Source organism: Astatotilapia calliptera, chromosome 1, assembly GCF_900246225.1.
Source record: "Astatotilapia calliptera chromosome 1, fAstCal1.2, whole genome shotgun sequence".
Classification (NCBI taxonomy): Eukaryota; Metazoa; Chordata; class Actinopteri; order Cichliformes; family Cichlidae; genus Astatotilapia; species Astatotilapia calliptera.
The window spans coordinates 20,716,325-20,722,223 of NC_039302.1; positions in this window are offsets into that span (position 1 = coordinate 20,716,325).

The window sequence follows — 5,899 nt, forward strand, 5'->3', positions numbered from 1 at the left end:
TGATGAGAATAACATCAAGTATCTCTTCATCATGGCACCTGTTAGTAGGTGGGACATTTTCAACATTTTCTCCTCAGAGTTGATGAGCTAGAAGGATGAAATATGTCCAAGCGTAAGGATTTAAGTGACTTTGGCAAGGGCCAAATTATGATGACTAAACGACTGGGTCCTCTACAAAACTGCAGTGGTCACTATCTAAAAGTGATCCAAGGAAGAAATGGTGCTGAACCAGCAATCGAGCATCTGTGGGATGTGCTGGACAAGCAAGTCCGATCCATGGAAGACCCACCACAAACCTTACAGGACTTAAAGGATCTGTGGCTAACATCTTGGTGCAGATACCACAGCCAGCCTGTAGGGGTGTAGTGGACTCCGTGCCTCGACAGGTTGGGGCTGTTTTGGCAGCAGAAGCGGGGACAATATTCTGCACGTGGTCATAATGTTATGCCGGATCAGTGTATATTTCTATCATGAAGGACCTACCAACTTTACGAAGCCTGGGCAGAAATCTTCATTGTTACCATGTAGAACTTGTATCAGTACTCATGGGATGATCCTGTACTGAACTGCATCTAACAATGAGCTTCCACTGAATAGAACAAAAATAAAGAGCTACCATGAAAGCAACAAGAAGCTGTCAAACAATCATTTTAGAAGTTATAGTCTTCAAAAAAAAAATGTTAGCTAGCACTTAAATCCATCACACTAAAAGAAAGCTACTTTCGGCTGCTGCCTTGTTCACAACTGTTACCACAGCAGGTACCTCCCTTCTCTTTGAAGTGGCAGAGGTCATCTACTGATTGGAAAGTGGAAGATGGTTAGATTCCTGGCTGCTTCAGTCTGCATGCTAAAAGTATCTTTGTTGTATCCATCAGCGTGTGAATGTTAGATAGAAAGCACAACAAACAACTATGCATTTTTACAAATATTAAATACAAAAATATGTGAAGTCCTATAAGTTTACAGCAAGATGAAACAAAAGAGGAGAGCAATAACTGCCAGGTCATCATGTGAAAGTCACGTGTGTGCAGACCGGCAGGACGGAGCACGCGGCCTTATGCATGCGGCTTTATGCATGCGTCGATGACAGTATTAAGCTGATTAATTGTCATGCAGGGCTAAAGCCGTATGAGTAATATACATGAAGCACACCAGAGAAACGTGAGTGGAGAAACTACAACTCAGCAGTTGTGATATCACGCCTCGGACACATGGCCGGAGAGAACTGATGCTAAAGCGGTCCACAGATTCACAGCGAGATCCCACATAAAGCCCAGCTCACAATAAACACGGGCATGCCTTTGGCACTTCGTTTTGAAATGAATGCTTCAGTATATGTGGGTGTTGGTGTGTGGAGAGTAAAATCAAAATAAAACACATAGAAATCCAGACGATTTTTATTTGACCTTGTTCGTATTGACAAACTTGCAACTACAACTGTGATTCTTTTATGTTTCCCACTCTCCAATCACAGGCCGTGCCTTTAAATCCAAGCCAAGGCCACCCTGAATGGAAAAAAGACCTTAAAGCACAAGAAAGAGAAAGACTGTTGTGAATTAACATAGCTTGTAATTTTAGCCTGAAAAGCATTAAATAAATAAAAGAACAATAGGGAGGCCTGGAGTATTTTTATTATTCCTTTGAAGTCCCTATAATACATTTCCCCTACGTTATTTTTAAACTGACAAATGACAGCTGTGAATAGCTTCAGTTCTGTCCTACTAATTTTGTGACTTTAAAGCTATTTATCTAAAGTTGCCACACTTAATGAAAAACAGCATTAGTCCATTGAGTAAATAACAGCAAAAAGGCAAACACTAAGCAGTGCAGACTCGAAACACAAAGAAAAATAAAGGGGCAGAGTGCAGCTCTTTCAGTTTTAGCTCATCGCCTCTGGTAATTGCCCAGAATTGCTTGAAATCAGCCTCCCCTACTGACTTTCCCATATTGAGCTTACATCACAAGGAAAAAAAAATCTCTGCTGGTAATTAGACGAAACCATTCCTTGTCAGGGCTGTGAACTGTTGGCAATCCATGTGGCTAAACATTTAGAAAGAGCAAATGAGAACCGGCCATCCACTGCAGGGCGAGCAGAAGACCTGAAGTGAAGTGCCACGATGAAAGAAACATAAATGAATAAAGGTGAAGACTCCCTCACACACTCTTCTAAGCTGCTTTTCCTCTGACAAAAAGCTAAAATGCAGCGTCTCTTTACTGTTTACAGACTGAGAATTGTTTTCAATCCAGAGACGATTCTGAAATTAATCGTCGCACTAAGAAATCGATTTAAATCCTAGGATTGCCAAATGTTGCTAGCTCTGATACTATTACTTATGCAACAAAGTACGAAAATCTAATCCATGCTAACAGAGCTTTCACGGAATCAGTTTTCCAATCACAGCAATTAATCATTAAGTAAATAGTCCATGCATCTACGTGACTGCCAATAATTCCTATCAGATCACACGATGTGCTATGAATGCTCTGACTAAGTCTGTCCAAGTGTAGCCTGTGTACTTAATACATGTTATGAGTGGCTGAGTCACACAGACTCACATGGCTGAGGCTCTACACATGAACAATGTGGCTGCCACCTGTCGGGCAGTACGACGTGGATGGCGTGACGGCGAGTAAGAGGATTTTAGCATGAGTGAAGCCCGTAGTCTGCCCTAACTCGAACCCGGCCCCCCCTTTAGGACAGCAGCATCACATGATCATTAGGCACTCAGAGGCTCCCCAGCGCTAAACCAAAATGCCCGTTCTTCAACTTCAATCATTCCCGATTAGGCGGGAAAAAACCCTGTGATTTGGAAAAAAAGTTTGCTAAATTTCTGTTTTAAAATGAATGATAAAAATAACAGAACAAACCACTTCCTGCATCTATATGTTACCCATAATAACTTACAGCCTCACCTCTCTCCTGCCCTGTTAAGAACATGGAACCTATGCCTTCTCGAAATGAAACTTAACGGAAAAAAATATACAGATTACTGAGAGTTACATGATTCTGAAACACTGAAAACACTGATAGATTATGTTGTACAACCCTGCAGTAATAATGAACAGTAATAACAGGAACAGTTATGTATGTGTTGTGGCTTGTAGGAGTAGTTTACAGGTGCAGAGGTCTACTGTGCATTTGCAGTGTGCAGTTTTCTTGTGCAGATTTTTTCTTCCTAATGCAGGAAGTATAAATGTTGCAAAACTGAAAAGAGAATTTGGTTAATAAAATACTTTTAGTTTCTGAATCCCAATATCATCATGCTCTAGAAACTACACATTCAAGCACTTTCTCTAGATTTAATCTTAACCACATGCAAATTCTAATATAAAAATTTCAAACACTGTATATTCATTGTCTGTCTCGCTTATCTTCTGATGCACACAATTACTTTTATTCCCGAGTTTGGTTGGCAGATGTCAGAAACAGTAGCAGCTTATTTCGCACAGGCTATGGATTTTACAGAAATGTGAGCAGTGTGCACTTTTGCTTACAGTAAAAAAGAAAGTGCTCTATTAGAGCTAAAAAGCACTATATGAGTGCATACGGTTAATTGTAGTGATCTTTAAATAAATACAAATTAAATCTTTAGCTTTTATCCAAGTAGCAGTATGACTTCCCAATTAATGGGCAACAGGAAAGCAGATGGGGGCATAGGACATGAAAGATATTTTAGTTGGTATTTTTGCCAAGGGAAATTTCCAAGCAGCTTTTCTCATACAAGCCTGGTTTAGATCTACTGTGTTGATAAACTAGACTAAACAAGTCCATGTAAACATGGAAATGTCATTAAGAGTTATGGACTGGGAGCTTCCGATTAGGAACAATACACTGACTGAGAGGCAGGAAATATGAAGCGGTCCTCAGGGCCCTAACACACCACAGCTACTGCTGACCAGCTCTGGGTCGTTTTCAGATGTCTGCAGCCATTCACTGGGCACAGTTTGTCTGACGGTACAGCAACGGTTTCACTGACTGAAACTCAAAATGACAAATTAATGGTAGAAGACTTGACTTGAGACAAATTACCTCTTCAGATCCTCTACCAAATTAGTTTCCAAGTTTATTCTCCACGTTTCACATTGGCAATGATTGGTATTCAGATTACAGACTAATCAATGTGATCTTAACCCAACATCATATCTTGAGGATCTGAGTGTATATGCCTATAGTCTGACCACTTTCTCATCATCTCATCGCTGAATTTCAGAAACTTGATGGAAAAATCATCTGCTGTATTCTGCGAGATGTTTCCTGGCTTAAAATAGTTCATTTAACAGCTCAGAAACTGCTGCGAATGCCTTGAAGTTTACAGATCTACAACATATGCTCAGATTCAAGAAACTTCAGCAACACTGGAGTCCCTGTCTGAAGCCCTCATGCAAAAAACAACCCAGTTTCTCCAATGTTTCTCGGGTTTGTTGGGTTTTTCTGTATCTATGAAGCGCCTTGAGGTGACTTTTGTTGTGATTTGGTGCTATATAAATAGTGTTTATATAAAGGAGTTATACAGGAGGAATAAAAAAGAAAAGTCATGTCATGAATATCAGTAGAACAGTACAGTTAATCTTGTCCTCAGCTTTACTGTTTTATTTATTTGATATACAGAATACAGTGTATAAATATAATATATATGAATACAAACATTTTACACACACACACACAAAATACACACATATCATTACAAAACATAAATACAAATAAAATAAAACAAACAGTAAAAAAAACAATTAATATTCGACTTCTAAGCTCTGTTAATAAAAGAATACAATATTTGGTGCTAGGGCTGCCACAAGCGATTATTTTGATAGTCGACTGGTCACCGATTTTTTTTGCGATTAGTCGACTAATCAGATCATGCATCCGTTGGACGTAAAATGTACAGCTTAAAACACCAGCATGCATCTGCTCTTATCTATCATTAGCTTACAGCTTTAAATTTTTAAGGTATGCTCCAACTAAAAATAAAGACAAGATGATAGTTTATTAAATTTTAATGAAATTTGCAGATTGTTTCAGTGGAGTTTAATAAACTCAGCCATCTGCACCTTGCTATCTAAAATATAACAGGACACTGGAGTAAATTCTCGAGCATCTCACACTTCTGATAATCAGCTGTCTGCTTGACATTTATTCAGCGGTATAAAAACTATAACTTTAATCTCAGCCAAACTGATTTACTCAGGAACAAATAAAATACTGAAAAAAGCCAAACAATAACATTTTTAAGTTATCTAAGTGACTTATATATATTTAACCTGAGTAGTGAAAGACGGCGGTGGGTTTGAAAACGATTTGCCGGGAGTCCGGTGTTCTCACGGCTCTAGTGAGCCTTGAACCCCGGCTAGCTATCGAGCTAGTGGGTAACAGATGTCTCTGAAAACATCGGAGCGCTTTTGAAAATATGTGGTGTCTTGATAAACTGAGCCGATATTTGAGGTTTACACAGCTACATTCTCACCTGAAAATATGTTAAACGTTTATTTTGTGACCCAGAAAGAATAATAAGAGTAATATTAAAACTAACTAGCTGCCGCCATTGTTGGAAACTGAGCAGGGCCGTGCTATGAATTCTGGGATAGGTTGGGCCATGAAGTATACACCCGACCCATCCTTCAAATCTGGGGAAATGAAGGACGCATTTCTCGGCCGCATTTGTCGGAGTCTTCGAATTTGTACAGGCTTCGTCGTGTTGCTGTAACGTAATCGGCCTACAAATGCGTTCACAGGAGGATGCGCTTACTGAATTCGGACACAGCTACGATACCGGACACTGCTTCTTCTTCTTCAGGGTTTAACGGCAGCTGGCATCCTTGTACATGCAGTGCTGCCATCTTCTGTTTCAGTCCATTATTACACTCTTAAATCCTACTACTTATTCCTGCGTCTTTTGGGATC